Raw genomic sequence first — 19,980 nt, forward strand, 5'->3', positions numbered from 1 at the left:
TTCCTGTACTTCATATGGATTATTATTGTAACAAATGTACTGATGTGGTCAAATATTATGATATAGCCTGTCAAGATATGTTGCATGAATTCACAATGGAAATACAATAAAATCTAATTTAAATTTAAATAAATTATTACTCTAACAATTTCACACATTTTGAACATATATTTTCCTAATTCTACGCCTGACAAGCAGTTCTCTTATTCCACCACTTGGCACTGATGGGTACGCATGATCATGGCTGTGAATTTACGCACACTCTCTCAAGCAAATGTTCATATTGATAAATCTCACACTTTGCATGGAAATGATCCCACACATGGTTGGTTTACGCACAGATTTGTCCATACACTTGATTGATAAATGAGGCGCTGAATCAGAAAAAACGAGAAACAGCAAAACGTTGCTTTTCTGCTTCTTTGAACAAAACACCAAGGAGGGATATACACAGCCTCAAGGTAACCTCCCAAGTTCTTGCCTTCATTAAGCTAAAGACACACTTTTATTGTTCGGCTTTATCTGATCACACAATAACTGTTCCCAGACCTGCCTTTGTGCTGTTTACCCACCAACTTCGGTGGCTACGTCTAACTGCCCATTAACATTTACATTTAAGTCATTTAGCAGACGCTCTTATCCAGAGCGACTTACAAAATGGTGCATTCACCTTATGATATCCAGTGGAACAACCACTTTACAATAATAATTAATCATGGGAAATGAGCGTAAATCACTTTTGCTTGAAAAGCCCACGTAACGCTCCCTGTGCGCCTTGCCGAGCTGTAAAGTTCTGCACCACTAGCTATGAAAATCACATCACTCCTCACACGGCGAAAGGCCAGTTGGTGCCAAGGGGACCGAGGGAGGCCAAGTCCGCCCTCTGGGTGTTTTCAAACCACTGAACTTGTGACCACTGAGCGAGGGAGCGGCGCTCTGCGGCAGCAATCATGAGCGCCCACGGAAGGCCAGGTCTAGCCAGGAGTAAGGCACCCTGGGGTGAGACAGGGGAGAGCTGGGACAAACACAGTGCTGTTGGAAGCCTGCTCTTGCTACTCTGCTCCTCTTCACAAGTTTCAGTGTTATACTAAAAGGGAATTGAGGGTGGGAGGAGATGTTCTTGGAGCATAGCTAAGGTTACTCACAATTAATATGAATGCACTTAATTGTCACGGATCACAGCACACAGGAAATGCAAACTTGCCGACCTGTGTTCTGATTGCATGTTAATGTAACCTTTTCTCTGCAATAGTCTGTGTTGGGAACAGCCATGCTAAACACAGCTGCTTAATTCACTTTATTTTTTAATTACCACCTGTGGACTACATAAGGACAAGCTTTACTGCAAGTGCTCTTTCATGGTAGTTTAATAATTAATTTCACTTAAACAAAAGTAGATGCCTATGATCTTGGAAGAAATATCCTACGTCAAAGTTATCACCCTGCAGTACTACGCTGTCAAAGACTTGTGTGGCTGCTCTAAGGGGTTGTTTAAGTGACCTGAGCATCAACTCTAGCTCCTTCTTTGGCACTAACTTGGTATAAGGAGGAACTTTGCATGCAGAGGAAATGCAAATCATCCTGTAGTTTTGCCAAGGGGCTCAATTCTCCTTCTCTCATTGACCATAGAAGACCAACTGTATGCCTATGTTTGAGCAACAAATATGTTCCTATACATTTATTTAAAATCCCTTTAACGTAGATCTTTGTCTTAGTAAGGATATATTCTGTATCTATCAGATTGTAATTCTGTGGTAGCTGTATTCTATAGTTATTAAGGTACTGCTATACAAATGCCTGATATCTACTTTTGGCAATGTAGTTTGAGGTGACAAATGAACACAGGGCACTATGGTGTTTTATCTGTATACCTATTTTGATAAACTGTAGAATTACATGCAGCGCAACTCTCTCCACGCTTGCTGATCACTCAGCGCACCGCAACATACAGATAACTGACAAAATAATGTAAACACTTGAGTAAATGAGGGATACAAAGTATATTGAAAGCAGGTGCTTACACACAGGTGTGATTCCTGAGTTAATTTAACAATTAACATTCAATCCTGTTGGCCATTGTTTTGGCAATCATGGCTATGCTCCATTGGTGTACAATGCACCCATACACAGGGCACAAGTGGTCACTGAATGGTTTGATGAGCATGAAAACGATGTAAACCATAAGCCATGACTGTCTCAGTCACCAGATCTCAACCCAATTGGAACAATTTTTTTGTGTTTTCCACCACCATCAACAAGACACCAAATTATGGAAGTTCCTGTGGTGGAATATTGTTGCGTACCTACAATAGTGTTCCAGACACTTGTAGACTATATCCCAAGGTGTATTGAAGCTGTTCTGGCACGTGTGTAACGGCTGTCTGTGGAAGTAGACCAAGGTGCAGCGGAGTTAGTGTTCATCTTGAGTTTTAATAAACGTAAGAACACTATACAACAAAACAAGAAAACCGCCAGCCAAACAGTACTGTCAGGTGCAAGACACTAAACAGAAACAATCCCCCACAAAACCCAAAGGAAAAACAGGCTCCTTATGTGTGACTCCCAATCAGCAACAACGAACTACAGCTGTGCCTGATTGGGAGCCACACACGGCCCAAAACAAAGAAATACAAAAACATAGAAAAATGAACATAGAACGCCCACCCAATGTAACACCCTGGCCTAACCAAAATTAGAACAAAAACCCCTCTCTATGGCCAGGGCATTACAACGTGGTTGCCAAATGCCCTATTAAGACACTTTATATAGGTGTTTTCTTAATTTTGGAAGTTACCTGTATTTTCAGAGACCATGTGAGAAATATATACTGCTCAAAAAAATAAAGGGAACACTTAAACAACACAATGTAACTCCAAGTCAATCACACTTCTGTGAAATCAAACTGTCCACTTAGGAAGCAACACTGATTGACAATAAATTTCACATGCTGTTGTTTAAATGGAATAGACAACAGGTGGAAATTATAGGCAATAAGCAAGACACCCCCAATAAATGAGTGGTTCAGCAGGTGGTGACCACAGACCACTTCTCAGTTCCTATGCTTCCTGGCTGATGTTTTGGTCACTTTTGAATGCTGGCGGTGCTTTCACTCTAGTGGTAGCATGAGACGGAGTCTACAACACACACAAGTGGCTCAGGTAGTGCAGCTCATCCAGGATGGCACATCAATGCGAGCTGTGCCAAGAAGGTTTGCTGTGTCTGTCAGCGTAGTGTCCAGAGCATGGAGGCGCTACCAGGAGACAGGCCAGTACATCAGGAGACGTAGAGGAGGCCGTAGGAGGGCAACAACCCAGCAGCAGGACCGCTACCTCCGCCTTTGTGCAAGGAGGAGCAGGAGGAGCACTGCCAGAGCCCTGCAAAATGACCTCCAGCAGGCCACAAATGTGCATGTGTCTGCTCGGTCAGAAACAGACTCCATGAGGGTGGTATGAGGGCCCGACGTCCACAGGTGGGGGTTGTGCTTACAGCCCAACACCGTGCAGGACGTTTGGCATTTGCCAGAGAACACCAAGATTGGCAAATTCGCCACTGGCGCCCTGTGCTCTTCACAGATGAAAGCAGGTTCACACTGAGCACGTGACAGACATGACAGAGTCTGGAGACGTCGTGGAGAATGTTCTGCTGCCTGCAACATCCTCCAGCATGACCAGTTTGGCGGTGGGTCAGTCATGGTGTGGGGTGGCATTTCTTTGGGGGGCCGCACAGCCCTCCATGTGCTTGCCAGAGGTAGCCTGACTGCCATTAGGTACCGAGATGAGATCCTCAGACCCCTTGTGAGACCATATGCTGGTGCGGTTGGCCCTGGCTTCCTCCTAATGCAAGACAATGCTAGACCTCATGTGGCTGGAGTGTGTCAGCAGTTCCTGCAAGAGGAAGGCATTGATGATATGGACTGGCCCACCCGTTCCCCAGACCTGAATCCAATTGAGCACATCTGGGACATCATGTCTCGCTCCATCCACCAACGCCACGTTGCACCACAGACTGTCCAGGAGTTGGCGGATGCTTTAGTCCAGGTCTGGGAGGAGATCCCTCAGGAAACCATCCGCCACCTCATCAGGAGCATGCCCAGGCGTTGTAGGGAGGTCATACAGGCACGTGGAGGCCACACACACTACTGAGCCTCATTTTGACTTGTTTTAAGGACATTACATCAAAGTTGAATCAGCCTGTAGTGTGGTTTTCCACTTTAATTTTGAGTGTGACTCCAAATCCAGACCTCCATGGGTTGATAAATTGGATTTCCATTGATTATTTTTGTGTCATTTTGTTGTCAGCACATTCAACTATGTAAAGAAAAAAGTTTTTAATAAGATTATATCTTTCATTCAAATCTAGGATGTGTTGTTTAAGTGTTCCCTTTATTTTTTTGAGCAGTGTATATTGTGGCATGCGATAACACAGGGAGAAAGGTCAATACAGTATACGTATTTGACCAATACAAAATGCCCCCTAACCACCACGTTTCCATAAGCAATTATAGACCAACGCTAAACTCGGCTATACAAAACTATTTTGAATGCTTTGTTTTCTTTCGTCTGTATGTTTAAAGAATGCTTGCTATACCTTTCCATCAAGAAACGAAAGACCAATAAGTGGGACTTAGAAATTCATTAAAACAGGGCTGTTTGTGGATCGCCAGGCACCTCCCTCCCCAATTACCTCTCCTTAACTCAGCAGAAAAAGTGAAAGCTTCTAGTTCTGTTGTAGTGTTAGTCTTTTGAGAAACTTATGTTGCTCTGTAATGTGCCACAGCCAGTTAATGTCCTCCCGGTGGCCTGTGTTTGTGTAATAGTTTAATTGGCTGGGCTGTGCACCTGTTTGCCGGCCCAGGTGGCTGCAGGGCTGGTGCTGCAGTTCCTTCATCCCCCCTCGTCTCCCAGTCAGTCCAAAACAGATGTGTGGCAAGCAGCCCTCCAACATTCCCTCGCAGATGGCATCGCCCGAAGCACCCGCAAGCCACATCCGTCTCCATGCTTCCAGTTTCCTCAAGCTGCCATTTTCTCTCCCCCCCACTCCCCTCTTTTGTAAAACAATTACGCCTTGACCAATTATTCATCTCACACTTCTTTCTAAGCCCTTTTTAATTCTTTCATTTGGATATTCACTTCTTAATTTAGACCTGTCACGACGCCGGCTCTCACCACTTTCCAATGAGTGGTAATTCATTAACTTCTAATCCACTGACTTGATGTGAGATGCCAACTCACAGATAATCAAAGCCTCTTATTTTCTCATTTATGTATAGGGAGTTAAAGTGTGGTGGTGTCATATTCAGTTATTTTTTTTAATGGTGTTGCAGTGTGAGAGAAGTGCAACAGGGCTGGCAGCAGAAGTGCAGGAATTGAATATCACAAAAGCAAATATGTATTTCTAAACTTTTTTTCACACCCACTCATGCACAAACTCAACAGGCTTTTGTCATGTACATTAATATTTTTCAGGCTCCGCTTCCCACTACTAAGTTCACTTCTTCGTGGGGATAATTTTCTTCTCAAACAACATGGTTGGAGCTCTCCCCCTCTGAGCTACCCCTCTACCTGTCCCGATGCTCCACCAATACCTTAAAGAGGAAGTAAGAGCGTTCTTAGATCCTACACAGGGAACACACTGCTTCATACTTTCAAGGGCCCAGCTTTGGAGTTCCTCGTGCTAAGCCTTTAGTATCAGTCTGACTCCCTTCAAATCCCAGCAGTGAGTTCCATATAAAATTTGCTCGACTCTCAGATCCTCCAGACAGATTCAGACCAAAATTGAACTTGACACCAACTTTTCATTATGTTGGAGAATCTTCATAGCATGACTGTAACATTTTCTCTGGGGCAATTTGGGGGCTTTTGTGTGCAGGCATCTGTGAATTGCTGCTGACGCTAGGAGTTTTCTCCTTCTCTGGGTCAGGGTTGGAGAGTCAAGATGGAGCATTGTACTGTAGTGATCTCACAGCTACTGCCAGGGTGTCTATGTGTCTCTCGGTCTCACCAGCTTTACTCCGGCTTAATGCCTGTAGCCATGCACTACAGAAGGTAACGCATAGCGCTGGTAATGGGTTTAATGGTAGCTTTGAATTGGGGATGCTTCTTTACAGGAGGCAGTTCATCAGCCTTGATTGACCGAAGATAACAAAATGATTGACTGAGAGACAATTAAACACCCACCAAGTGACTGACTGTGGAAGATGGTTTTCAGAAAAGTTACACTTTGAAATGTACATGACCTCCAATACATTTTGATATGTCTGTAGTTTGTTTGTTAGCGAAGCTTTGGTGTAAATTTCTTTGGAATAACAGCTTTGTCGAAGGTCTTTGCTGAATCCCAAAAGCTGGCTTCCAAAAACCGTATGAGGTTTCTTGACGTTTGGAAAAAAGGCATGTCTAAAATGATAAATATACTAAATTTTTCGAAAACAGCAGCTATATTTCCGATAGCCAGTCATATTGACCAACCTTAAATAAAAATAGGCCTTAGTTATTGTATTTTACTGAATAACCAACTGAGAGTGAGCCATTTTAGTGACATGTTCTTAATGTTCTTCTTGCCTAGAGAAATAAAGGTAAAATAAAAAAAAATAAAACATGTCACCAAAGCTGAAATAGTAGTTATTTGTAATTTACAATGACAAATTACTTAAATGTAAATCCACTAAAACATGATCTACCACAATGTGGAGTGGATGATGTCTTATTACAGCCAGGTTGACAGTCAGTGAAGAGCTCTTAGTCTTTTGGATGTAAAGAGAGTGTCTCCTCAAGCTGAGAGCTGAAGCTTGGTTATGGGAAGTGTATTCATGTAATAAAGAGTCAACACTGTGCTGACATATTTTCTGGAGTGAGTTTGGGAAGACACGTAGGTGCCAGCCCAGTCTGCCAGAGATGCTTTATTACAGCGAGGGGAGAGAATGTGTCCTCTACAGCTAAATCAAACTCGACGCCGGTCCAAGAAAGTTGATATATGACTTTATAAAACACGGTCTTCAAAGGGGTTCAAAAGTATATTGTGTTTTCTCATATTTCAGTGGCATATTTGTCAGGAAATAGGTTTCCCAAAGCCTTAAATCTTATGGCCAAATGTGTTATAACCAAGACAGAAACCCATAATATTCATGTCGGCTAGCTTTAGAATGGCCGTGTTCTTGGTGTTCTATGATGGAGTTTTTGAAAATATCCAGTGCAGCGTATGACTAAGCTCTCCTACAAGCACAGAGAGGGCAAGATAGTCACAGCACTGACTTTTTGGGTCAAGCGGCCCTTCCTTTCCCAGCTCCGCTCTGGGACGTAATGGAAACTTGCCATTTGATTTTTACCAAACTATCAAACTCCGGGAAGTAAGAAATAAAGTTATCAAAACTTCACCTCTCGGTCCGTGAAATAAATTGTTTTACCATGGTGATGGAGTGAAACAGGGTTTGAAGAACTCAGCTAGGGTCGTCTATGCTGTGGGACTTGACTCTCCAGATTCCAAATGTTATTATAAACTGTCCTGCACCCCCCTAGGCTACAGACAAGCCCATTTTTTGCACTGGTACTTGTTAAGGAGAAATAGGTTTTGGAAATTAGAAAATAATCTTTGCATGGGCCCAAGAGGCATGGATTTTGATATTGCAATGTGTTGTTTTTGTAGTTAACACAATTTATTTATTTAACTCTCCCCGTTTGTTTTCTGTTCCCATTCAAATAATTTCCAGCAATAAATTGGCTAAACTGATTTTCTTTTCTTTTACCAGATTATCATGAACAGTTGAGCACACAAAAAGTTGTGACAGACAGGCCTGTTTTTAAACTTTACAATTGACAATGAACCATGTTTAATTAAGAGGCAATCTTTCATATTAACATTTCTTGTACATTCCACTATAACTTCTACACACTCAGAAAAGAGTGGGTTAGCTAGGTTAAAACTATCATGTCGCTGACTTCATTGCAGCCTTTTTTCCAGAGGCAGTAAAAAGGACCCAAAGATCCCAATGTCCTCAGTGACTGAGCACATTTTAAGAGAGATGCCCATTTCTTTTTATGACACCATATGTTAACCTCAGCGGTAGCCATATCTACATGAGCCCTGGAGCGAGGCATACATAATGCACATATCTGATTTGAATTCCATTGTGATTTAATTAGAAATGGTATTACGGCACAGGTACAGGGGGATAATTGTCATGTTATTGCTCTACATCCATGGCCATTGCAATTTCTACAACTTCCGTTTCCTTGTTTATTGTTTTGTCAATGCAGAGCTTCTATTTATAGTAGTTTCAATATATAATTTCTGTGGACGTTGTCATGTTGCCCAGGCATGTGGTTCTCTGTGGAATGACAGTTCACAGTGGTCTGCTGTCAGAAACTACTCTGTCTTTTAGGGGCAGTGGAAAAGTATCTAGATAGAAACATTGTGAGTTAACTGTTAGGATTCCCTCAAGAACTCCTGTTGTGCGGTGGAATCCACAAAGAGCAAAAAAGAAATGGAAAAAGCCATAAAGCAAGAATACAACTAAACACTTTATTACAGTATATATATATATATATCTATATATATCTATATATATATATATATACACTATATATATATATATATATACACTATATATATATATATATATACACTATATATATATATATATATATATATATATATATATATATATATATATATATATATATATATATATATATATATATTGTGTATATATATATATTGTGTATATATATATATATTGTGTATATATATATATATTGTGTATATATATATATATATATATATATATATATATATTGTGTGTGTATATATATATATATATTGTGTATATGTATGTATATATATATATATATATATATATATATATATATATATATATATATATATATATATATGTATGTATATATATATATATATATATATGTATGTATATATATATATATATATATATATATATATATATATATATATATATATGTCACTTACGTGCCTGTCTTATGTGAAACAATATCTTAAATTATCCGTTTTTGTCACGACTTCCACCGAAGTCGGTCCCTCTCCTTGTTCGGGCGGCGTTCGGCGGTCGACGTCACCGGCCTTCTAGCCATTGTCGGGTCCACTTTTCATTTTCCATTTGTTTTGTCCTTGTCTTACACACCTGGTTTCATTCCCCCAATTACTTGTTCATTATTTAACCCTCTGTTCCCCCATGTTTGTTTGTGAGTGATTGTTTGTATGTAATACGGTCCGTTATTGTGGGCTAGATTATTGCATTGTATTATTGATTCTTTGAGTAAATGACGTTTATTACTCATATCTGCTGTCCTGCGCCTGACTCCTCTACACCAGCTACACACAGGCTTATTACCGTTTTCTCACAGCTCTTTGCAAAGATATTCTATCATTTTGATGAGGGAGGTGGCACTATGATTCTTTTCCAGGCTGTCAAGATAAAAAGAGGGATCTGTAGTTGTGTAGGTCCTATACTGCTCACCACATCAAACCGCGGCATTCATCCTCAGATCTTCCACACAGGTATAGCTATATACAACCCCTATTTCAATTAATGGGCCTGATCAATCACGAATGCTTTAGTAACTCCACAGTAGTTTTTCCCTCCACTTCCCTCTATCATCTGCGCAGGAGGAGCCTTGTGCTGTTTAGGAGATAATTGCACATTTCAGGAGTGTTTTGCGCTCCGCGGGGGGGTCATTTAGAAGTGTCTGGGGAAGTGCGCCGAGCTTTCCCCCTGTCCCCAATCACTAAGTTGATTTCATCATGATGTTGCTTCTTCACTTTCCCTTCACACATGTTGCTGCCTTCAGCGCTTTCTTTGTCTGCACTCAACCACCCACCTCCACCCTCCTTCCCTTAGCTCCACATCTTTCCAATTTCACCAGCACAAGTGGAACGTTCATTTATGTTGTGGGTTTTGATGTGCAGTCATTCTGTGACCACCATTTTTTTATGGGGGGGGGGGCGGGGGTATCCTGCTGAGACTCAAATGCCAGTAGAGTCGTCGGGCACTTTCGATGCCAGGCAATCATATTCGCAGGGTGCTGACACTGGGAATATTGTCCCTCGGAGTGCGCCGCTGGGCTTTCACCCCCTGTTCGACTCTCTGAAATCCAATATCTCTGTTGCCTCTCTCTCTCTCGCCTCTCTTGCTATCCAGGAAGGTTAATGTGTCTTTGTAGTCAATCACATGACCACTCCACCGATGCCTGGTGCTGTCCACTCTCCCCGGTGTGAAATTAGCCATGCGTTTGCAGTGCTTTCTACATGGTATCGACAGTGGTTTCTACAGGGTACGGGCGCTCCCATTGTCACTGTGTTCAAAGCAAAGATAATTACTTATATTCTCTGTTCTCCCCCCGTACCTACAGTACCAGTCAAAAGTTTTGAAAAATAGTTTGGACACACCTACTCATTCCAGGGTTTTTCTTCATTTTTACTATTTTCTGCGTTGTAGAATAATAGTGAAGACCCAGAGTTACCTCTGCTGCAGAAGTTACGTTCATTAGAGTTAAATTATTCACAGAGTTCAACATCAACTGTTCAGAGGAGACTGCGTGAATCAGGCCTTCATGGTCGAATTGCTTCAAAGAAACCACTACTAAAGGACACCAATAAGAAGAAGAGACTTGCTTGGGCCAAGAAACAGGAGCAATGGACATTAGACCGGTGGAAATCTGTCCTTTGGTCTGATGAGTCCAAATTTGAGAATTTTGGTTCCAACCACCATGTCTTTGTGAGACGCAGAGTAGGTGAATGGATGATCTCCACATGTCTGATTCCCAGCGTGAAGCTTGGAGGAGGAGGTGGTGATGGTATGGGGGTGCTTTGCTGGTGACACTGTCTGTCATTTATTTAGAATTCAAGGCACACTTAACCAGCATGGCTATCACAGCATTCTGCAGCAATATGCCATCCCAGCTGGTTTGCACTTAGTGGGACTATCATTTGTTTTTCAACAGGACAATGACCCAAAACACACCTCCAGACGGTGTAAGGGCTATATGACCAAGAAGGAGAGTGATGGAGTGCTGCATCTGATGACCTGGCCTCCACAATCACCTGACCTCAACCCAATTGAGATGGTTGGGATGAGTTGGACTGCAGAGTGAAGGAAAAGCAGCCAACGAGTGCTCAGCATATGTGGGAACTCCTTCAAGACTGTTGGAAAATCATTCCTCATGAAGCTGATTGAGAGAATGCCATGGGTGGCTGGTTTGAAGAATCTAAAATCTAAAATACCTTTTCATTTATTTAAAAATGTTTTGGTAACTACATGATTCCATATGTGTGTAGGTGTGTCCAAACTTTTGACTGATACTGTATCTGAGTGGATGGCGGGTGGACCAACTTATGTTCCGTCATCAAAATGGATCTCCTAGAGAGGACAGAGGAGGCAGTGGAGTAAAAGTGCACTTCATTTAAGAGCTGTGTGTGGTCGGGACAGCTGAGCATTTCAATCCACTCTAGGAAGAAGGAAGAAAGAACCAAGTGAAATGATTGGGGTTGCATCTCAAATTACACCCTTTTTTCTAACACAATGCCATCTCTGTGTTTCCCTTCCTTCTTCTTTCTTTCCATCAGTGCCTATTGAGAACACAACATTCTATATTAATCATGCTTCCAGGTGTTTCATATTTGGACCTTTCTCCTTCCTGGTTTGTGTTGTGTATTACATCTGATGCCCAGAGGGCAGAGGAGATATACAGGAAGTCAAGGTCAGGGTGTGGAAAGGCTATGCCATTCATTAAGTCATATTCACAAAGATGTATGTATTTTTATTCATTAATTAGCTACTCAACACAATTTTCTTGGTATTGCAAAAGTCATAACTTTTCAGACAGGCAATTGTTTGAGGATACTGATTAACGTTTTATATAAGCTATAACAGTTTTTGAAAGGACACGCATGGACACATTTGAAATTGTATCATTCTTGAGAATGTGAACTTAACATCTTCTGTCTGACCAAAGAGCAAAATGGAGATGTTGCGTGCTAACTGCAGTCATTGGAATTCAGTATTTTCTTGTTATCACTGTGACTGATTTACATTGTAGTTTATACCCTTCACAGTATATGCCATGAAAAAGTATTTACCCCTTTTCGGATTTTCTCGATTTTTGCATAAAAAGTAATATTAGATAAAGGGAACCCGAGTGAACAAATAACACAATATTTTGATACTTATTTCATTTATTTAATACAAAAAGTTAACACCCAATGCCCCCGTGTAAAAAAGTAATTGCTCCCTTACACTCAATAACTGGGTGTGCCACCTTTAGCTGCAATGACTGCAACCAAGCACATCTTGTAGTTGTTGATCAGTCTCTCACATCGCTGTGGAGGAATTTTGGCCCATGCAGAACTACTTTAACTCAGCTACATTTGGTGGTTTTCGAGCATGAACTGCTCTTTTCAGGTCCTGCCACAACATCTCAATTGGGTTTAGGTTTGGACTTTAACTTGGCCATTCCAAAACATTACATTTGCCTTCATACATGACCAAAGTGTGCTTCAGCCCATGGACAGATGGCCAGACATGCTCCTTTAGAATTCTCTGATACAGAGCAGAATGCATGGTTCCTTCAATGATGGCAAGTTGTCCAGGTCCTGAGGCAGCAAAGCATCCCCAAACTATCACACTACCACCTCCGTGCTTGACCTTTGATATTTTTATTTCACCTTTTATTTAACCAGGTAGGTCAGTTGAGAACAAGTTCTCATTTACAACTGCGACCTGGCCAAGATAAAGCAAAGCAGTGCGACACAAACAACACAGTTACACATGGGATAAACAGTCAATAACACAATAGAAAAATCTATATACAGTGTGTGGAAATGTAGTAAGATAAGGGAGGTAAGGCAATAAATAGGCCATAGTGGTGAAATAATTACAGTTTAGCATTAACACTGGAGTGATAGATGTGCAGAAGATGAATGTACAAGTAGAGATACTGGGGTGCAAAGGAGAAGAGAAAAAAAACAATATGGGGATGAGGTAGTTGGGAGGGCTATTTACAGATGGGCTGTGTACAGGTGCAATGATCGGTAAGCTGCTCTGACAGCTGGTGCTTAAAGTTGGCAGCAGAGAATTGGCAGCAGCGAATTGGAAGGAAAGGCGGCCAAAGGAGGAGTTGGCTTTGGGGATGACCAGTGAAATATACCTGCTGGAGCGCATGCTACGGCTGGGTGCTGTTATGGTGACCAGTGTGCTGGGGTAAGACGGGGCTTTACCTAGCAAAGACTTATAGATGACCTGGAGCCAGTGGGTTTGGCGACAAATATGAAGCGAAGGCCAGCCAACGAGAGCATACAGGTCGCAGTGGTGGGTAGTATATGGGGCTTTGGTGACAAAACGGCTGGCACTGTGATAGACTACATCCAGTTTGCTGAGTAGAGTGTTGGAGGCTATTTTGTAAATTACATCTCCAAAGTCAGTGATAGGTAAGATAGTCAGTTTTACGAGGGTAAGTTTGGCAGCATGAGTGAAGGAGGCATTGTTGCGAAATAGGAAGCCAATTCTAGATTTTATTTTGGATTGGAGATGCTTAATGTGAGTCTGGAAGGAGAGTTTGCAGTCTAACCAGACACCTAGGAATTTGTAGTTGTCCACATATTCTAAGTCAGAACCGTCCAGTAGTGATGCTAGATGGAAGGGCGAGTGCGGGCAGCGATCGGTTGAAGAGCATGCATTTAGTTTTACTTGCATTTAAGAGCAGTTGGAGGCCAGGGAAGGAGTTTGTATGGCATTGAAGCTCGTCTGGAGGGTTGTTTACACAGTATCCAAAGATTTAAAAAAAATAAATAATAATATTTCACCTTTATTTAACAAGGTAGGCTAGTTGAGAACAAGTTCTCATTTGCAACTGCGACCTGGCCAAGATAAAGCATAGCAATTTGATACAACAACACAGAGTTACACATGGAATAAACAAAACATACAGTCAATAATACAGTTGAACAAAAGAAAACAAAAGGTCTATATACAGTGAGTGCAAATGAGGTAAGTTAAGGCAATAAATAGGCCATGGTGGCGAAGTAATTACAATATAGCAATTAAACACTGGAATGGTAGATGTGCAGAAGATGAATGAGCAAGTAGAGATACTGGGGTGCAAAGGAGCAAGATAAATAAATAAATACAGTATGGGGATGAGGTAGGTAGATAGATGGGCTGTTTACAGATGGGCTATGTACGGGTGCAATGATCTGTGAGCTGCTCTGACAGCTGGTGCTTAAAGCTAGTGAGGGAGATATGAGTCTCCAGCTTCAGAGATTTTTGCAGTTCATTCCAGTTATTGGCAGCAGAGAACTGGAAGGAAAGATGACCAAAGGAGGAATTGGCTTTTGGGGTGACCAGTGAGATATTCCTGCTGGAGCGCGTGCTACGAGTGGGTGCTGCTATGGTGACCAGTGAGCTGAGATAAGGCGGGGCTTTACCAAGCAGAGACTTGTAGATGACCTGTAGCCAGTGGGTTTAGCAACGAGTATGAAGCGAGGGCCAACCAACGAGAGCGTACAGGTCGCAGTGGTGGGTAGTGTATGGGGCTTTGGTGGCAAAACGGATGGCACTGTGATAGACTGCATCCAGTTTGTTGAGTAGAGTGTTGGAGGCTATTTTATAGATGACATCACCGAAGTCGAGGATCGGTAGGATGGTCAGTTTTACGAGGCTATGTTTGGCAGCATGAGTGAAGGATGTTTTGTTGCAATATACGAAGCCAATTCTAGATTGAATTTTGGATTGGAGATGCTTAATGTGAGTCTTGCAGTCTAACCAGACACCCAGGTATTTGTAGTCCACGTATTCTAAGTCAGAGCTGTCCAGAGTAGTGATGCTGGACGGGCGAGCAGGTGCGGGCAGTGATCGATTGAATAGCATGCATTTAGTTTTACTTGCGTTTAAGAGCAGTTGGAGGCCACGGAAGGAGAGTTGTATGGCATTGAAGCTCGTCTGGAGGTTAGTTAACATAGTGTCCAAAGAGGGGCCAGAAGTATACAGTATGGTGTCGTCTGCGTAGAGGTGGATCAGAGAATCACCAGCAGCAAGAGCAACATCATTGATGTATACATAGAAGAGAGTCGGCCCGAGAATTGAACCCTGTGGCACACCCATAGAGACTGCCAGAGGTCCGGACAACAGGCCCTCTGATTTGACACACTGAACTCTATCAGAGAAGTAGTTGGTAAACCAGGCGAGGCAATCGTTTGAGAAACCAAGGCTGTTGAGTCTGCCAGTAAGAATGTGGTGATTGACAGAGTCGAAAGCCTTGGCCAGGTCGATGAATATGGCTGCGCAGTAATGTCTCTTATCGATGGCGGTTATGATGAGGACCTTGAGCGTGGCTGAGGTGCACCCATGACCAGATTGCATAGCGGAGAAGGTACGGTGGGATTCGAAATGGTCGGTAATCTGTTTGTTAACTTGGCTTTCGAAGACCTTAGAAAAACAGGGTAGGATAGATATAGGTCTGTAGCAGTTTGGGTCAAGAGTGTCTCTCCCTTTGAAGTGGGGGATGACCGCGGCAGCTTTCCAATCTTTAGGGATCTCAGACGATACGAAAGAGAGGTTGAACAGGCTAGTAATAGCAGTTGCTAAATATTGCGGTGGATACATCTAGAAAGAGAGGGTCCAGATTGTCTAGCCCGTCTGATTTGTAGGGGTCCAGATTTTGCAGCCCTTTCTTAACATCAGCTATCTGGATTTGGGTGAAGGAGAAATGGGGGAGGCTTGGGCAAGTTGCTGTGGGGGGTGCAGAGCTGTTGCTCGGGGTAGGGGTAGCCAGGTGGAAAGAAAGCATGGCCAGCCGTAGAAAAATGCTTATTGAAATTCTCGATTATCGTAGATTTATCGGTGGTGACAGTGTTTTCTAGCCTCAGTGCAGTGTGGAGCTGGGAGGAGGTGCCCTTCTTCTCCATGGACTTTACAGTGTCCCAGAACTTTTTTGAGTTTGTGCTACAGGATGCACATTTCTGTTTGAAAAAGCTAACCTTTGCTTTCCTTACTGCCTGTGTATATTGGGTCCTAATTTCCCTGAAAATGTGCATATCGCGGGGGCTATTCGATGCTAATGCAGTACGCCACAGGATGTTTTTGTGCTGGTCAAGGGCAGTCTGGAGGGAACCAAGCGCTATATCTGTTCTTAGTTCTACATTTTTTGAATGGGGCATGCTTATTTAAGATGGTGAGGAAAGCACTTTTAAAGAATAACCAGGCATCCTCTATTGACGGAATGAGGTCAATATCCTTCCAGGATACCCAGGCCAGGTCGATTAGAAAGGCTTGCTCGCTGAAGTGTTTTAGGGAGCGTTTGACAGTGACGAGGGGTGGTCGTTTGACTGCGTACCCATTACGGATGCAGGCAATGAGGCAGTGATTGCTGAGATCTTGGTTGAAGACAGCAGAGGTGTATTTAGAGTGCAGGTTGGTCAGGATGATATCTATGAGGGTGCCTGTGTTTACTGATTTAGGGTCGGAGGTTCTTACTGTGGAATGAAGGGTTTAGGTTTCGCCAGACATAACGAGATCCATGGCATCTAAAGTTTGCCAAAACGTACCTGGAAGATCGTCAAGACTCCTGGAAGAATGTTCTTTGGACAAATTAGTCATAAGTGGAACTTTTCTAGATCACCAACTACAGGAAGCGTTTGGTTGCCATGATTATAGCTAAAGGCGGCGCATCCCATTTTTGAGTGTAAAGGGGCCCTACCTTTTCACACACAGGCATTGGGTGTTACATAACTTTATTTATAACTTAATTCATTTATCATTATGTTATATTATTTGTTTACTCAGGTTCCCTTTATCTAATAGTAGGTTTAGGCTGAAGATTTAATTACATTCAGTGTCGAAAATCTGCAACATTTTAGAAAATCTGAAAGGGGGCAAATATTTCATGGCACTGTATATGTGTGGGCATTTGACATCATTCCCATTGGGCGTGCTATTCTGATTCTTTCAGTAAGTCATTGCATTGATTGGTGGGAAATGGCTTTAGCCTTCAGAATGCAGAATCATAAGCCTGGAAGCCTCCCCGTGCTCGGTTTCAGGTTCTAATGTCAAGAGCAATTTGTTGCTAAGAGCTCAAGGCCTCAAGTGGAATGCAGCCGTGCTGAATAGGTCAGGAGTGGCAGAGTGGGACAGAGGTATGGCTCAGTCCATAATACAATATGAAATATATTGCTCTCAATGACACAATACTCCCCGATGCCAGTCCCAATTAAATAACACAAGAATGAACAATGTTGGGCTACTGGCTGAAATCAATGTGCCTGAAAGGCATCACAACACAGGCCATCTGATCAGCCAGACAGAAAGACTGAATTCGTGTCAGATTCCACAGCCAGCAATGAACAATTCCAGTCGAGTCGGTTGCATTGGCTGTTGCACAAAAGCAAAGCATTCTCTCCAGCATCAATTACATTTCCCATGCCAAATCTGTCTGTAGCAATATGATTAACACCACTCAGTAAATCCATTCAACACCACATATGGCATACTTGATAGTGACACACCACGGCAGCTTATTATTTCATTATAGGGAATTGCATTGCCTTGTTCGTGAGCTACATACATGGTGGCAGTAAAGGTCAGATGTGTAAATGTTTCCATTTGGGAACTTGAAGACAGATGAAGTATTCATTATTATTGCCTCCCAATAACTATTCTTGTTGGCAGGGAAGATTAACACAAAATATGAAGCTGACAGGAAACCAAATGTAGAAGATTTGTTGCTATCTGAACGGACAGGAAATTCCTTATATATCTCTAGGCCGTGCTCAAATAAGCATTGTCAACACATTGTTTACGTTTGCATCCGTGCTCTGGGTCCAGACTGTGAAATCATCTAATATAGTTCTGGGTTTTGTGGCACCTAACATAAATACAGCATAATTGTGTCTTTACCAGCAGAAATAGTATACATAAAAAATGGCTACTTTTTCATTTTGGCAGCGGAATGTACTGTACATGATTGTGGAAAGTAACACAATTTGGTGACACTTAACTGCAAGATTATATCCATCAATATTTCATGAACAAGTTCCACCCCAAGTTAATGAGATCCTTGAATTCATGCCACAAATTGATTAAAGGAGGAAGCTGAAAGGGAATTGGATCCTATTTGGCTATTGTGCTGTTGCAGCTTTGACAGACAGACCGATGGACAGCCAGACAGACGGATGGACAACATAGAGTACACAAACATACAGACAGAATGAGACTACCCATCCTGGACCCACACTTTAAATCCTAACTCCACTATTCATCCACTTTAGTCACCTCCAAACGAAAGCTGCTTGATTTCCCTGCAGTGAAGAGATAGTCGCCTCAAAACAATAAAAGCTTGTGACAACATGCTAGGGAAAGGAGGCATCTTCACTTAACCAGCTGTCAGTGTTTTCTGTGAAGTAGCAACGTTTTTGCTTTGTTTACTTCCCATCTTGTTGAGGAAATAGATATGTTGAGGCACAGGTTATTCCAACCACACGGATTGTGTCATATCACTGTCCGGTGTATCAAATCAGGCTAGATTAAATGTAATCTGCCTGAGCTACGAACGTGATCACCCGATGCATCTCATTTGGTTGTCATGGCAGTTTTTGAGGCCGCCTGTTTTACACTCCTAGACATTGTATACGACCACCCGGTATCGGCGGCTACATCTCAGGTTACACAGAGCACTGTGTAATAATCAGAATACCTCTCCACAAATATTTGCTTAATTTCCCCTAGCTCTCGCGTAACTGCTCCATCAACCATGTCGCCTCTTTCCCCTCTTTTTTGATGTCTCACGTAAGTCATTTGCTCCTACCACCTCTGTATTGATGTCGGGCTGTTATAAACAGCACATGATTGTGCAATACATTGAGCCGGGCTCGATTGTTTCACCGAGATCACATTTTTGCTATCGGGTTTAGCTAACTGTGTTTGCATGCAATAAACTGCCTGCCGCAAAGCAGATCTCGTGAAGGGAAGTGGCAAACATTGAACCGCGAGGCTCACCTCAGTAAACAAGAGTTATATATTTTGGACATTATGCTGAGTGGTTTTATAACAAAGAAGATCATTATGCTGTACTGTACAGCGTAATGGTAGTAAATTGCAAATTGGGTTGGGCTTGGCCCGGTAATGCATTTTGAGGAATGGGTTCGGAGGGCTTCAGTAGTCTTAATAATTCTCCATTCATTTTGCTGCAGATCAAAGAAATACCTCACTTCACCTCGGAGGAACAGCCTCGGGCCAGTAAGCATCGTTCCTAATCGAGGGTCTTCTCTGACTGCCGAGTCAATACAAATGATTTTAATATGCATGTTCTTATTGCATTGAATCATTGTCAAGAAGGCAAAATAAATCATTGAATTATGGCCATTTAATGCTACAAATTGCTCAATGCGTTTTGTGTTATTGACAATCGAGCGGCAAGAGCAAGTGATGCTAATGACATAATCTAGGTGTGATCGGGGGGTCAGCCCCTGCCTCACTCACTCTCCGCCACATACCCCATCGCTGACAAACAGTCTCATCTGCGCTGGATCATTTGCTGTCTCCAGATACGCTTGTGGTTTATTGCCAATTATCTCCCGTGATCCATTATCGATTACAGTGTTATCTTTCTTGCATTGCTTAATCTTTTGGTGGCACTACAGCACGCTGCGGGGGGCCTAGAATCACACTGCTAGACCACAGGAGCAGGACATATGATGGATGATTGTTTATTTGCCTGTAAATGAATATGTGATACACATTCTAGCATTTAGTGTACAAAAATAGGGGCTGTGTTGATTTGCGACTCTATCTCTCATCAATAGATTCGCCGCAGAAATAACCAGAAAAAATGGAGACAATTTTTGTGGAGATGATCATCCTCCTCAGTGACAATGAAACCAATACCACCAATTACTTTTTATGTATGATTCAACAGCTGTTAGTCTGGCTCTGAACTACAGTATGTACGTTGTCTGACTTAGTTTTCT

The 19,980-nt window shown here is 42.3% G+C and overlaps 1 protein-coding gene across 5 annotated transcripts in view; it reads left to right on the forward strand.

Moving 5' to 3' along the window:
- The window catches only part of LOC106611507 (protein diaphanous homolog 2), a 687,763-nt gene that overhangs the window by 168,862 nt on the left and 498,921 nt on the right, over nucleotides 1-19,980 (forward strand). The gene's annotated exons all lie outside the window — the stretch shown is intronic.

Source organism: Salmo salar, chromosome ssa09 (genome assembly GCF_905237065.1).
Source record: "Salmo salar chromosome ssa09, Ssal_v3.1, whole genome shotgun sequence".
Taxonomy (NCBI): domain Eukaryota; kingdom Metazoa; phylum Chordata; class Actinopteri; order Salmoniformes; family Salmonidae; genus Salmo; species Salmo salar.